This window comes from Ictidomys tridecemlineatus, chromosome 2, assembly GCF_052094955.1.
Source record: "Ictidomys tridecemlineatus isolate mIctTri1 chromosome 2, mIctTri1.hap1, whole genome shotgun sequence".
Classification (NCBI taxonomy): domain Eukaryota; kingdom Metazoa; phylum Chordata; class Mammalia; order Rodentia; family Sciuridae; genus Ictidomys; species Ictidomys tridecemlineatus.
Genome location: NC_135478.1, coordinates 34,358,081 through 34,374,671, shown reverse-complemented (window position 1 = coordinate 34,374,671; position 16,591 = coordinate 34,358,081).

The following is a 16,591-nucleotide window of genomic DNA, read 5'->3' as shown; positions in this document are numbered from 1 at the left end:
AAGGTCAGGCTCGTCTTGTTAAGAGAGGAGCTTCTGTATTGAGACTGAACAAAACACTGGGTAGGAGACAAGCACGTTTGACTTCTCCCCTCATCCACTCTCATGCTGAGTCAGAGACTGACAAACTGTGGCTCATGGGCCAAATCCTGCCCACCAACTGCTCCTGTATGGACGGTAAGGGTAAGCTAGAAATCCTCTTTATGTGTCTTCAGTGGTTTAAGTTAAAAAAAAAAATCAAAGAATATAATCTTATGACACACGAAAACCACATGAAATTCAACTTTCAGTGTGCATTCATAAAGTTTTATTGGAACACAGCAATGCCCACTTACTTACAAGCTTGTCTATGGCTGCTTTTGTGCTACAGCAGAAGAGCTGAGTAGTTGTAATAGAGGCCATGTGGCCAGCAAAGCTTGAAACAGGCACTTTATCAAAATAGTTTGCTGGCCCCTGATGTAGGTCGATTTCAGTTCTCCAAATTGTATGCTGATTTATTAAGAATCTTATTCTAGATATTTTTCTTGCGTGTTCTTAAATGGTTAGAAATGCTGCCTTTCCTTAATATTTAGACTTTAAGAAATCTTCTTGAAACAGTAGAAATGGGAGCCATTGTGTGGCCAAAACACTGACCAGAGTTGCACTGCAGTAGCTGCTCAGTGGGAGGTATAGGGCCTATTTGGGTATCAGGAGATCTAATTTTTTGATCTGCTTAAATTTGATTCAGCTGGTCCTCCCCTCCTTCTTCTATAATATTGAAGAGGACTAGACAAATTCTGAGCCCTTTTCTAATTTCTACAAATGACTCTTGTCATTTTAGTTAGTAGTTCTTTGTGACCATTGGGAGTATTTTTTTGCTTCTTTGATGATTTTCTTGTTTCTGGGACAGAGAAACAATGAAGTTTAAGGCCAGGAATTAAAACTTAAATGTCCAACAGATAAAATAAATGAAGGGACCCACTTTCTATGTTTCAGATGTGGTTGAATGTGTCCCCTTAAGAGTTCATGTGGTTGGGGCTGGGGATGTGGCTCAAGCGGTAGCGCGCTCGCCTGGCATGCGTGCGGCCCGGGTTCGATCCTCAGCACCACATACCAACAAAGATGTTGTGTCCGCCGAGAACTAAAAAAATTAAATATTAAAAATTCTCTTTGTCTCTCTCTCTCTCCTCTCTCACTCTCTCTTTAAAAAAAAAAAAAAAAAAAAAAGAGTTCATGTGGTGAGAGCTTTGTCACCAGTGTGGCAATGCTGACAGGTTTTGGCACCTTTAGGAGGTGGAGCCTAATGGAAGGTAATGATATCATTGGAGGTGCCATGCATACTAGTTAATTAATTCCTGCAAGAGTGGTAATTATGAAAAGAGCAAGGCTGGCCCTGAATCTCTGTGGCTTTCTGTCTTACCATGTGTTATCTTCTGTATATACTCCGTTTTGGAGTGCCATCTACCATGAGGTTCCCATCAGAGGCTGAACAGGTGAGGCCAATAAGTGCTGGCGAGGATGTGGGGAAAAGGGTATACTTGTACACTGCTGGTGGGACTGCAAATTGTGAGGCCAATTTGGAAAGCAGTATGGAGATACCTGGGAAAGCTGGGAATGGATCCACCATTTGACCCAGCTATCGCCCTCCTCGGACTATTCCCTGAGGATCTTAAAAGAGCGTACTATAGGGATACTGCCACATCAATGATCATAGTGGCACAATTCACAATAGCTAGACTGTGGAACCAATCTAGATGCCCTTCAATAGATGAATGGATAAAAAAAAATGTGGCATCTACACACAATGGAGTACTACGCAGCGATAAAACATAAATTTGCAGGGAAATGGATGGCATTAGAGCATATTATGCTAAGTGAAGCTAGCCAATCCTTAAAAAACAAATGCCAAATGTCTTCTTTGATATAAAGAGAGCAACTAAGAACAGAACAGGGAGGAAGAGCATGAGGAAAAGATTAACATTAAACAAAGACGAGTGGGGGGAGAGAAAGGGAGAGAGAAGGGAAAGCATATGGAAATGGTAGACCCTCAATGTTACACAAAATTATATAGAAGAGGTTGTGAGGGGAAAGGGGGGGGGAAACAAGGGAGAGAATTGAACAACAGCAGATGAGGTAGAGAGGGAAGATGGGAGGGGAGGGGAGGGGGGATAGTAGGGTATAGGAAACGTAGCAGAATACAACAGTCACTAATATGCCATTATGTAAAAATGTGAGTGTGTAACCAATGTGATTCTGCAATTTGTATTTGGGGTAAAAATGGGAGTTCATAACCCAATTGAGTCAAATGTATGAAAGATGATATATCATGAGCTTTGTAATGTCTTGAACAACCAATTTAAAAAAAAATGCTTTGGCAAACTTCAAAAAAAAAAACCAACTGTGAGCTAAACAAAGCTTTTGCATTAGTAAGCTTTCTGTCATTGTAACACACAATCTGAGCCAGTCAACTTACAAAAAGTTTGATTTTTGACTCACAGTTTTGGAGGCTTCATTTGATGGTTGGTTGACCTCATTACATTTGGGCCTTTAGTGAGGCAGAACATCATGGTGGGGAGCATGTGGTAGAGCAAAGCTGCTCACTTTATGGCCAGAATGTGAAAGAAATGAGAAGGGGCTGGTGTTCCACTTTCATCTCCAATGACTTGAGAACTTCACTAGACTCCATCTCTTAAAGTTTTTTACCACCTCCCAATAGCACCAAGCTAAGGACTAAGTCTTTACCATGTGGGCTTTTGGACATCAGTCTAGATCAAAACTATACCACCTCTTTTCTTTATAAAGTACCCAGCTTCAAGTATTTTGTTATAGCAATAGAAATTCAGGTAACATCTGAGGTAGTAAAGAGGCCATAGTAAGCATGATGGCATGTTGTGGAGTATCTGCCCTATCTGAAAGGTTCAGGAGTAATTCACCTCTAGCTTAGTACTATATATTGCTAGAGTTTTCACTTTTCAAGTGATAATACACAATATGGTTTTTGATATGAAGTGTTCTAATATTTAAATGCAAACAACTAATTCAAAACTTAAAAAGTACAATATAGCCCAGTTCTCCTCCCAAAATTATTCAATAAGTTGTTATTCCTTTAAGAATTCTTACCTCTTTGTAGAAAAAAAATCTTTTATAGGGGAAAGATGGCCGAGTAGAGAAAGGAATCATGGCCCAGGAGCTTCTCAGCACCAGACTGGACCAAGTGGAAAGACAGCGCTTCAGCGAGGTGAGTAACAGAACAACCTCACTGAACTTTAAAACTGAACTGCAAAAACATCACAGAGCTACAGCAAGTCAGTAACTTAAGCATAAGAAATAATACCTCAGAGATGTGCCAGCTCCTACCACCAGTGGAGCGTGTACAAGAGAAGCATGGTCAGTGGATAAAGAAGATCAGCATACTACAGTGACTCAGCCACGTCAGTATTTATAACAGCTCAATTCACAATAGCTAAACTATGGAACCAACCTAGTTGTTCTTCAATAGATAAATGAATAAAGAAAATGTGATATATATAGACAAAGGAAAAATTACTCAGCTTAAAAGAAGAATGAAATTATGGCATTTGCTGGTAAATGGAGTTGGAGAATATTATGTTAAACGTAATAAGCCAATCCCCCCAAACCAAATGCCCAATGTTTTCTCTGATATACAGATGCTAATTTACAATAGGCAGAGGCACTAGGGAATAACAGAGTTGCCTTAGATTAAGGTGGAGGGGATATGGGGATAGGAAGGAGAGTAGAATGAAACAGACATTATTACTTTTTGCATATATATGACTGCATGACCAATGTTATTCTACAACATGTACAATGAGAAAAATGAGAAATGATACCCCATCTATGTATTATATATAAAAGTGCATAAATGCATTCTAATGCCATGTATAATTAATTAAAACAAATTTAAAAAATTTTAAAAAAGAAAAAGAAAACATTAACGTATGGAAAACATAAGTCTTCTGTGGTTTACAGAACTTATGTGGTTTATAGAAGGTTGATTTTAATGGACACAGTTGGTAGGGAAGGGTCTTAGTGGGAACAAATCTAGAGGGGTCTGTAGGGGTGGAAGGGGTCCTGGGTGGGGGTGGTGAGCCCTCCCAGGCGTGGTGCGGACAGCGCCCCCAGCTGTCAGCAGAGGGCGCAGTGTAGAAAGTCGTTTGTGAGCAGAGCATCTGCTGGCAGGTGAGGAAAAGGTTCCCAGGCGCAGAAAGCTGTGGCCACTGCTTGTGCAGCTGTGAACCAAGATGGGAGGTGAGGACTGGGAACTCAGAAAGGAAGTTACCTGAAGCCGACGGAAAAATTTCCAGAGGATCCCTGAACCAGAGAGACTGAAACAGGCATAAAGAACATTTTGGTACCTTTCCTAAGCAGAATACAATAATTACTAATAGGACAATATGTAAAATTGTGGATGTGTAACCAACGTGATTCTGCAACCTGCATTTGGGGTAAAATTGGGAGTTCATAACCCACTTCAATCTAACGTATGAAATATGATATGTCAAGAGCTTTGTAATGTTGTGAACAACCAATAAAAAAAATAAAATGAAAAAAAGAAAAAAAAAAGAACATTTTGGGCCACTTAGCCTCTGGATCCAAGGGAGAAAATTCCCATGATAGTTGGCACCCCATAAGAGAGCTATTGTGAAGATGCTCGCTGTGGCCACGCAAGCGCATCTGTACTCCAGGGTGGATGCTCGGTAATTCACAGCCATAGTAGGGAAGGAGAATCCTGTGGAGGCTTAGTCTCTATGCTCTAAAAGTGTATTTGTACTGAAACCCCAGAGATGCAGAAGTCTAGCAGAGGTAGACAGCTTCACATCAACGGGAGGCGTGGCCCAAATCTCAAATACCTACCAATAGAGTTCCAAAACGCATCAAAGTCCAAACCACATCAAGTGGAAACTCCAATTTAGAAATATGTATCACCCCCACTATAGGATTACACAATTCATCAGCACTTCACAGTCTAGGCCACCCAAAGCTGGGAGACTGGAAGCTAAGAGCTACTACATTCAGTAGTAGCTAGGGAAATAATGACGGTGGACAAAAATACAGAGCCAAAATAAATATAAGCTTGAAAATACTTCCCTCTCAACAGATTTGACCACTGCAGGAGAAAGCCCTCTATCATTAATTTTTTTTTCCTTTCATATTCCCATATTCTTTTTAAATTTTACTGATTTTTGTTTCAAACATAATTTTATTGTATTGTACTATTCTTCACTTTTTGCATTATGTATGATTTTTTTTTGTGTTGTCAATGTGTGTGTGGTTGTATATACTCTCACTGCATGGATAGGTTTGCATATATATATATCAATCAAATAACTTGCATATTAATAGCTCTCTCCTGCAAATGTTCATTTTTTTAGCCTAGATTAGACTTAGGTGGGGTTGTTTTGACCTTGCATTTGTGGATTCATTCATACATAGGTTATGGCTCTCTTAGCTTCCTTTCTTTACTTTCTTCCCCCAGTAATAACCATAGTTTTCTGTTCCTTCCTTCTTTCTTGCTTTTTTTCCCATTACATTCAGTTAACTTATTACCTCTTCTTCTTTACAGGTGATACTTGTATCTCTATCTCCTGCCTCTTCTCTGATCAACTACAAACACTACAAACTTTCTCTATCTTATTTCCTATCTTATTTTTTTCTTACTTAAGAAACTGTAATCCCATTAAATAGTGGAAATTAAATAGACTATGTGATGACTACCCCATTCAAGTCGTTGTGATTATTAATTTAGTGTACGACATAGTAGACACCTGCTGTCAAACTCCTGATCTACTTCTCTTTCTTACTGTGGTTACTGATTTAAATGCTGATTGCACAATTCCTACAAAGGTGGCAATTAGTGTTATCGATGTCAAAGTAGACATTGAACATTTACCTTAAGGCTGTACATCTGTTAGTGACATTAGTGCCATTCCTACCCACCCCTGCCTCCAGAGACTGGAAAGAGATCGGGACACTTAAAGATCGCAGAATAAAGACCTTGCTGCTGAGAGATACTCATATCTCAACAAAGAAACAATAAATCTCACCCCACATATTCTAGCCTCCTATAAGGCTTAAATTGTTCTAACTCAAAAAATTTAGGAGACAAAAACCCTAAACCAAGAAGAAGGATCCCAGTAGAAACAATCAGAGAGGGACCTCAAGTTTTACCCCTTGACATCTACTCATATATCAAAAATAGAAAGAAGTCCTAGAACAAATTAGATAATTACACACAAAAGGACATATTTAAAAAAGAGAAAAGGGAATTCATCTCAATTGATGTGCAGGTCCAAGACCTCTGAAAACATGAGAAAACAGGCAAATAAATTTCTCCTCCAAATTCATGATCCTCCAACAAATGATCCCACTGATATTGAAGTAGACAAAGTCACCAGAGAAAAATGATAAAAAACTGATTATTAAAATATTCAGTGAACTAAAAGAAAATCTAAGGACTGAATTAGACCAGATACAGAAAATTAAAGAACACATCAACAAAGAAATGAAAACAGTGAAAAAAATTAATGAAAACTCCTAGAAAAGAAAGACACAATCAAATTAAAACATTTACTTAAAAGCACCACCAACAGACTAGATTATAAAGAAAAAAAATTTCAGCCCCCGAAGACAGAACTTCAGGCCTGAAGACACAGTATATGAACTTGAGTACACAGAGTGCAATAAAGGGAAAAAACATGATAGGACATTATCAGAATATGCAAGAACTTGGGGACAACATCAAAAGAATAAACTTGAGAATCATTGAAATAGAAGAGAACATGGAGATACAAACTAAAGTTGTTGAGAGCCACAGCCAAAGGGGCCCCAGCAAACTTCCAGCTGCCAGCAAACTTCCAGCTGCTGGCTGATGATTGGCTCACAGCGGCCCCAGCAACATCTAGCTGATTGGCTCCTCTGTGGTGATGTTCATTGGGCTGTTTCCCTGCCCTTCAGACCACGGAGCTGCTCATTGGGGGACTTCTTTGGCTCCGCCCACGTGACCCAGCCAATCGGCCTCAAGAGCAGGAGGATTGTGGGAGGTGGTGAGGCTTATGTGGGTGAGAGGCTTGTGGAAGCCGGTGGTGGCAGTTGGGCTCTGAGGGTTTTTTCCTGAGGAGCTGTTTTGCTTGGCGTTTGTAGTTCTAAAAATAAAGTTAGTTTCTTTTGACAAGTGGCTCCTGAATTGTGCCCAGCCAGACTGTGGCAAAAGTCATTAAGAACATTTTTCATGAGATAGTTACAGAAAACTTTTTCCATATCAGAAATGGGATTGAAACATCCACATGCAGGAGGCATACAAGACTCCAAATAGACCTAATAAAATGAGAAGCTTTCCAAGACACATCATAATAAAAATGCCTAACAGAAAATAAGGAAAGGATATTAAAAGCTGCAAGAGAAACATCAGGTCACAATTGGAGGCAAACCAATAAGCCTCATTTATGATTTTTCAATTCAGATCTTAAAAAAGGACAGCCTGGAATGAGATATTAGAAGCTCTAAATAAAACAACTGCCAGCCAAGGCTGCTATACAAAGCAAAGCTAATTTTCAAAATAGAGGGGGATATAAAAACTTTTCATGACAAGAATAAATTAAAAGAATTCATGACCACCAAGCCAACACTATAAAGAGTACTCAAAGATGAACTGCACATGGAGGAACTAAAAAACAAGTCCCCAAACTCCCACATAGAGGAAGATCAATAAAGTGTAATCAATTAAATGAGAATCAAGACAGTATTACAAATAGCAAAAATGTCAGTAACCACAAACATTTCCCTACTAACACTGAATGTTAATGGTCTCAACTTCCCATCAAAAAACTTAGATTGGTAAAATAGATTAAAAATAATATCCAACTGTATACTGTTTACAAGAGACTCTTGTGAAAGAAACCCACAGGTTAAAGGTAAAAGGAGAATTTTTTTTTCCAAGCAGCAAATTCCCCAAACAAGCAGGAGTAGCTATTCTCATATTTAACAAAGCAGATTTTAAGCAAAGATAAACAAGAAGGGACAAAGAAGGTCACTACATCCTGGTAAAGGGAGAAATCCAACAAGAAGATATAAAAAATAGGAAATATGTATGCCTTAAATGACAGCTCATCCAATACAAAACAAAATATTCCAAAATATTAAATCTCAGATGGATTCCAACACAATAATACTGGGTGATTTCAACACATGCTTACCACCGATAGATACATCATCAAAACATAAAATCAATAAAGATACTTAAATTTTTTTTAGTTGTAGATGAACACAATATCTTTATTTTTTATGTGGTGCTGACGGTCAAATGTGCTGGGCAAACACTCTACCACTGAGCTACAGTCCAGCCCCAATAAAGCTATTTTCAACCTAAATAATGTTACAAATCAAATGTATTTTATAGACATTTACAGAATATTTCACCCCCAAACACCTGAATTAACTTTCTTCTCAGCAGTTCATGGAAACTCTTCCAAGGTAGACCACATTCTAGGTCACAAAGTGAATCTTAGAATATACAACAACAACAACAACAACAACAACAACAACAACAACAAACCACAATATAATCCCATGCATCCTATCAGATTATAATGGAACAAAATCAGAAATCAACAGCAAGAAAAATAATAGAAACCACAAAAACAATGGACACTGAACAATACTCTCTTAAATGAAGAAGAGATTAAAGAAAAAATGAGAGTAGACATCAAGAAATTCTTAGAAATGAAGGAGAACAGAGATATAACATATCAGAATCTCTGGGGAGAGTATTAAAGTATTTCTAAGGAAAATTTATAGCACTGAGTGCCTACATTAAAAAAATAGAGCCAAAATAACCTTATACTCCACTTCAAATCCTTAGAACAAACCAATTCCCAAATTAGAAAAGACAAGACAGAAAATAGTTAAGATCAGAGCCAAAATTAATGAAATTGAGAATAAAAAACAATACACAGGAGCAACACAGCAAAGTGTTGGTTCTTTAAAAAGATAAATAAGATTGATAAGCTCTTAGCCAGACTAACCAAAAAAAAGAAGAGTCAAATCAAAAAAATTGGAGATAAAAAAGGAGAAAAAACAACAGACCCTTCTGAAATCCAGAGAATTATAAGAACCTTTCTATAGAAAATTTCTACTTCAATAAATTAGAAAACCTAGAAGACATTGAGAAATTTCTAGACATGTATGACCTGGCCAAATTAAACCAGGAAGATATAGAAAACCTAAACAGACCAACACCAAGTAATGAAATAGAACAATTAAAAGCTTTTCAACAAAGCAAAACTCAGATGGATTCTCAGTTGAGTTCTACCAGATCTTTACAGAAAGACTAACACCATCTTTTTCAAATTATTCTATGAAATTAAAAGGGAGGAAACACTGCCAAATACATTCTATGAAATAAGTATAACCCTGTTACCAAAATCAGACAAAGATGCATCAAGGAAAGAAAACTATAGATCAACATCCCTAATGAACATAGATGCAAAATTTCTTAATAAAATACTATCAAATTACATAAACATATCAATAAAACATATCAATATCAAGTGGGTCTCATTCCAGGGTTGTAAGGTTGTTTTACCATATGCCAATCAATAAATGTAATTCACCACTTAAACAGAATTAGGAACAAGAATCACAGGATCATTTCAATAAAGGCAGAAAAGTCCTTTGATAAAATCAAAGCACCCATTCATTTTAAAAAATGCTAGAGAAGCTAGGGATGGAAGGAAGTTACCTCAATGTCAGAAAGGCTAGTTGTGACAAACCAATGTCATATGGAATGGAGAAATCTAAAATCATTTCCTCTAAAATCAGGAAAAAGACAAGGATGTCCACTCTCAACAATTCTATTCAATATAGTCCTTGAAACATTAGCTGGAGTGATCAGGCAAGAGAAGAAAATCAAAGAAATACAGATAGGAAAAGAAGTCGTCAAAATCTCTGCTGAAAACACAATCCTATATCTGGAAGACTCAAAAATCTTCACCAGAAGACTTGTAGAGCTTATAAAAGAATTCAGAAAAGTTTCAAGGTATGAGATCAACACTCATAAATTAATAGCTTTCCTATACTGCAACAGTGATTCAACTGTGGAAGAAATCAGAAAAAAAACATACCATTCACAAAAGCCTCAAAAAAAAAAAAAAAAGACAACAAACACAGAACCTTGGGAATTAACCTAATCAAGTAGGTAAAAGAGCTGTATAATGAAAATTATAGAACATTGAAGAAAGAAATTAAAGAAGACCTTAAAAGATCGAAAGACCTCCAATATTCTTGCGATATTGCAGAATCAATATCGCAAAAATGGTCATACTACCAAAAGCAATATACAGATTCAGCACAATTCCCAACAAAATGTAAATAACATTCTTTCCAGAATTAGAAAAAAAATTCTTAAATTCATTTGGAAGAATAAGAGACCAGAATAGCTAAAGTAATATTAAACAAGAAAAGTGCACCAGGAGGCATTACAATATCTGAACTGAAATTGTACTACAGAGCTGTACAAAAACAGCATGGTATTGACATCAAAATAGACGAAAAGATCAATGGAACAGAAAGGAAATCACAGAGACAAACCCACATACATATAGCCATTTGATACTTGACAATGGTGCCAAAAAATATTTGAAGAAAAGGCAGCTTTTTTAGCAAATGATGTTGTAAAAACTGAATATTCGTAGGTAGAAGAATGAAATTTAGATTTCTATTGGTCACCCTGCACAAAAGTCAAACCAAAATGGATCAAAGACATATGAATTTGACCAGAAACTGTTCAACTGATAGAAGAAAGCACAGAGTCAACATTCTGTCTCGTTGGTGCTGGCACCTACATCCTTAACCAGAAGTCCAAAGTGCAAATAATAAAACCAAGAATCAATAAGTTGGATTCTATCAAATTTTTAAAAACCCTTTGCACAGCTAAGGAAATGATTATGGCTTTCTTAGAGGAGAAAGTCTACAGAATGGAAGAAAATCTTTGCAAATTACTCCTCTGATACGGGATTAATATCTAGAATACATAAAGAACTAAAAAAAAAAAAAACACCAGAAACCCAAATAACCCAATTCATAAATGGGAAAAGAACTAAGCAGAAATTTCGTAAAAGAAGAAACAAAAATGGCCAATAAACATACGAAAAATGTTCAACATCTCTAGTTATCAGAGAATTGCAAATCGAAACTGCACTAAGATTTCATTTCACTTCAGTCAGATTGACAATGATCAAGAATATGAACAATAATAAATGCTTGTGAGGATATGGGAAGAAAGGTATATTTGTACATTGTTGGTGAGACTACAGAATAGTACAACCACTCTGGAAAGCAATATGGAGATTCCTCATGAAACTAGGGATATGACCCAGCTATGCACCTCTTATATAATATATTATATATATTGCTATAGTATACTGATTTACTCGTTTATTTTCTCCAAACAAGTAAATCAGTATGCTATAGCAATACAGTCACTTTAATGTTTATAGGAGCACAATTCACAATAGCTAAATTATTAAATCAACTCAGGTGCCCATCAATAGATGAATGGATTAAGAAATTGTGGTACATATATACATACTCACCTATTAAAAAAATGAAATTATGGCATTGGATGGAAATGGAGAATATTATGCTAAGTGAAATAAGCTAGATTCAGAAACTCAAAGGTTGAATGTTTTCTCTCATGTGAAAGCTAGAGTAAAATTAAGGAAAGGAGGTGGGAAGGATAGCGTATCATAAAGATGTAGGGAAGATCAGCAACGGAGAAGAAGGAGATGGAGAGGCAGAGTGGAGGGATGGGAAAGGGGAGGCAATACAGAATGAATTCATAAAAAATCATGTTATGTGCAAATATAAAACTACAGGGAATTTCACCTTTATGTTTAAGTTAAATGAGTCAATCAAATATATATCAATATATGAATGAAAGGAAGTCTAGCAGAGTAAAGGGGGAGAAAATGGGGAGAAGCAGGAATCGTGAACTGAAATTGAATCCCATGCAATGCATGTAGATTTTATCAGGATAAGCCCAACTACTTGTATAGTTATAAACCTTTAGTAAAAATAAATCATATGTAACTTTTCACTGAGGATGGATAGCAGAGTTTAATGGTACCTTTTCCATCAGAAAATCTCTTCAGAGCATAACACCACGCCAAAGTGTTAGAATATGTATGTCAAATGGATTTGAGCCATGCATTCCCTTAGAACTTGCAGAATTTGAATGTCTTTTAGTACCAGGGAACTGACTTTTGAATATACACTTTCCAAAGCTTTCAGACAAGTAATCTACCATTCCCACTTCTTATATTTACTTTGAAGTTGATCCTGTCATTGTTTGGCTTCATGGCCTTAGCTAGAACAGGTTATTTGCTCAGTTAGAATGGGAGCCAAGAGCCTGGGTCTGCCATATAATAAGTCTGAACACACTATCCTTCCTTCTATTTTCTGGGTGATGGGTATATGTGATGGATTTCTTTAAAAATTCAACTGATATTTACTGAGTGCCTATTAATTAATTCCTATTAATTAATTCATTCCATTAAGTGCTGGAATTGCTGGGGATACAACAGTGAACTAAATGAAATCTTGCTCTCATGGAACTTACATTCCAGAGGGAAAGCTAGATCAAGGAAAGGTAACATATAACGTTAGATAATGATAACTTCTAGAAGCAGAGTTGAAGTCAAGTATAAGGATAGAGAGTGAAGGGGGTATTACTTTAGCTGGTATGGCTATGAATGGTCATTCAAAGGAGGTGACACTTGAGCAGAGATTCAAATTAAGTGAAGTAGTGATTGGAATATTTCTAGGCATAGAACAGTAGATACAGAGGCCCACAAGTCAACAGCTTTGTGAATCTGAGGGACATCAAGGTGGCCAGTGGAGATGGAGAGCAGCCAGCCAGGGGAAAAATAATAGGAAATGAGACCTAATAGGTAACCAGCTCCCAGATTATGTCTTTTTCTTCAATGTGAGGGTTAGAGCCCAGGACCTCATACTTGCTAGGCAAGTGCTCTACTATTGAACAATACCCCCAGCTCCCTGCCCCCACCACCCTAACATGTAAGTTTATGGACATGTCAAAAATCTTTGTTTAAAGAAAGTTGAGAAACTATTAGAGGGATGATACATCTGGCCAGCGTCACGCTCACCCTGCTGCTGTGGGGGCAAGGGTTTATAGTAGGGATACCTGTTAGTAGGTTGTTGTGATGCTCTAGCAGATGGACACTGGGTAAGGCTTTGAATCATTTTTACAGTGGGTAGAGGTAACCTTGGTCCATTGTTAAAGATAACTCAAAGGCTGTCTTCTCTAAGAGATATTTCTTGAATACTTCCTCCTTGCCAGTGTGGGTTTCTCCCTTCTGTGATCTCCCAAGCAGTCTGTGCTTACTTCTGCTAGACAGATTGTATTTTATTAAAATGCTTTATTATATGTGTCTGCCTAATCTGTGTATCTGTCTGTGAGATCCAGGGACTATGCCTTATTTTTCTAGTGCTTGGAACTAAGCTTTCACATAACTGGTATTTAATTAATGCTTGTTTAATAGGCACATAAATCAATGAAATAATAGGAAACATAGTGGGAAAGAAAGAAACTGATAGGAGATAAGTTAATAGAAGCATTCAGACCATCGGTGATTTGTAATTTTTGGTGGAAAGATCCTCTGAGCCTCCAAGTCTGGGTTGACTTGGTGATCAGATGTATCTTGGTGGTCTTCTTTACCTCAAGCAAACAGATTGACTGAAAACTTCCTTCCATATAGATAGTATCTCAAGACAATTTCTATGTCTAGGACTCTATGACATGGCAAATTAAAGAATAGGCAATTTCATAAAACACTTTAAAATTTGCTCTACGTGTTAGAGCAGATAGTAATTTGGGGCTTATTGATGGTGGAGGGATAATTATAGACATGCCATTTATCTCTTAGCTCCTCAAAGACTGAAGCATTGAAATAATATGCTGTGTGTTTTTACAGCTTTGCATCCCATGTATTATATTTTCCTCACTTTTGAATAGGAGATTTTAAAAAAAATGTCAAAAATGACATTACTGGAAAAATTATTTTCATTTTTATGTGGTAATGCCCTAAAAAGGAAAACATGGGCATGCTTTTGAAATGAAAAAGGAAAAATAGCCTGAAGCAGATTTGGGCCAAGGGTTGGGCAGTCAAGAGACCAGACTGCTAAGTGAAGTTAGCCAATCCCCCAAAACCATATGCCGAATGTTTTCTCTGATATAAGGAGGCTGATTCATAGTGGGGTAGGGAGGGGGAACATGGGAGGAATAGTTGAACTTTAGATAGGACAGAGGGGTGGGAAGGGAGGGGGCATGGGGTTAGAAATAATGGTGGAATGTGATGGACATTATTATCCAAAGTACATGTATGAAGACACGAATTGGTGTGACTCTACTTTGTATACAACCAGAGATACGAAAATTTTGTGTTCTATTTGTATAATAAGAAGTGTAATGCATTCCACAAAAATTAATTTAAAAAAACCCTCATCTAACCCTAATTTCCTTCCAAAGACCCCACATCTTAATACCATCACATTGGTGAGTAGGGATTCAACCCAAGAATCATATGGGGATACAAACATTCAGTCTATAACAGAAAATAGTGGCTATTGATGCTGACACTTTGCATTGATTTTGCCCAGAGAAATGCAGTATCCATAACTCTATATTTGGCAGACTAGCCAATTATCAGCAAATACCATTCAAAACTGATTTTACAGGAGGATCATGGTTTATATATGGTATACATAGTTGATAAACAGTGCTTGCTTTTGTGACTCTTTTGTTTTGCCTTTTGCTTCCATATACCCTTTAAAAATGTCCCTGGTATGCAGTCTCCTCACACGTATGATGTTTCTATCCTCTTTCATACTCTCAGATGACTGCCACTAATCAAGGACCAGGCTGAATTTGGATCAGAGAGTATTTGCTCTTCATTAATGAATCATTTTGCAATAATGACTTTTGATAAGGTAAATAATCTTCAGGGCCCCAAGGAATGACTCAGTTGGGATATATTTTGGCCACTTTGGCACCAGGTAGGAGAACTATTCAGGAAGGAGAGAAGAACAGGAAGAGAGGGGCCAGGATCTGCCTAAACCTGCACAAGTTGGTACGATGTTTATGGGAAACAAAGACCTACATCTTTATTAAGGGTAAGCATATAGTCTATATGGTTTATTTCTTTTGAATATTTCCTTTCAGCAATCACATTCTTCGTAGCAGATGACTAAATAAGCACTCCTAGAGATACCCTGACATGATCACGAAGGCACAATTAAGAGGGCACAATAGGTCTTATTGTCCATGACAATCCTAAATCAAAATTATTATTAAAGAAAATAAGTCCTTTTGATGAACGCCTAGGCATTTCTGACAGGAATCCTGTGTTTTTAATGAGATGACTTTGTTTTGATTTTGTATTTTTATCCTTTTTATTGTACGTTTTAGACTGTTTTTATTGTTTGTGTTATTGCTTTTGAAGATTCTGAAGACTGTCTTAATTATTCCGTTAGAAACTCCTCATCAAAAGCTAATTGTTCTTATTAGAAATGTGCTTTGCTTTGGGAAAGAATGCTTCAAAAGGCTCTGCAAATATGTGAAGACGTTAGAGTTTCCCTCCAGCCGTCTAAAATGTGCTGTCACCTTTCCAATCTCCTCTGACAGGATTAAAACCTTCACACAGGTGAGATAGTTAGAAAAGGTGCCTCCTTCTTTGGTGAATTTGCATTTTAATTTTAAAATAATTTTCTGATTATAAAAGAAATGCAATTTAGTTCGTCATGGTACTGAAAAATAGACAATGTACCTATGCAGATAAAAAAATTCTGTAGCCTACTACCCAAAAAAGAACCACAATTATTATTTTGGTGTACATCTAGTAAATGAGAGTGTGTATACATATATCTTTCATTTATATGTATATGTATGTTTTTTATAGTTGTGTATTTAAAATTGTATAGCTAAATATAGAAATTCATAAATTGCCATTTTCATTTAATTATTCAGAACATTCATGTTTTGTTATAATATACATTTTTAGTGGATGCAAATATTAAAATTTTAATATATGGATGGTTCAACTTCTGTTCTTTATTTTAATAGATGTCATATAGAATTATTGTTCATAATTTTTGAGGTCTACCTTTGTCTTAGAAGAGACATTCATAGAAGATCTTGGGTGGAAAAGTAGATACATGTTTGAATTTTTCATATATATTGACTAATTATGTTATTAGAAATTGTGTAACATTTTACTTCCTTACTTACAACATTTAAGGAAATACATTTCAAAACACCCTCCACAACTCTGGGTATTATCATTCAAAAGAGAGAAAGAGAAAACTCGTAATTAGGTAGACAAATAGTCGGGTAACTAGTATGAAGTTTCCTAAGTTTTTCATAAGTTTATTTGGCAAATGCAAGACTTCTTTTCTAGCCCTGTGCCTTTCTTTTATTGGAACATTTAATTTTATTACATGAATTCTTAACTAATGAGAATAGTGACTGTCATATATATTACAAACACAACCCAATTTCCCTATTTTTGTTATTATTTGCCTA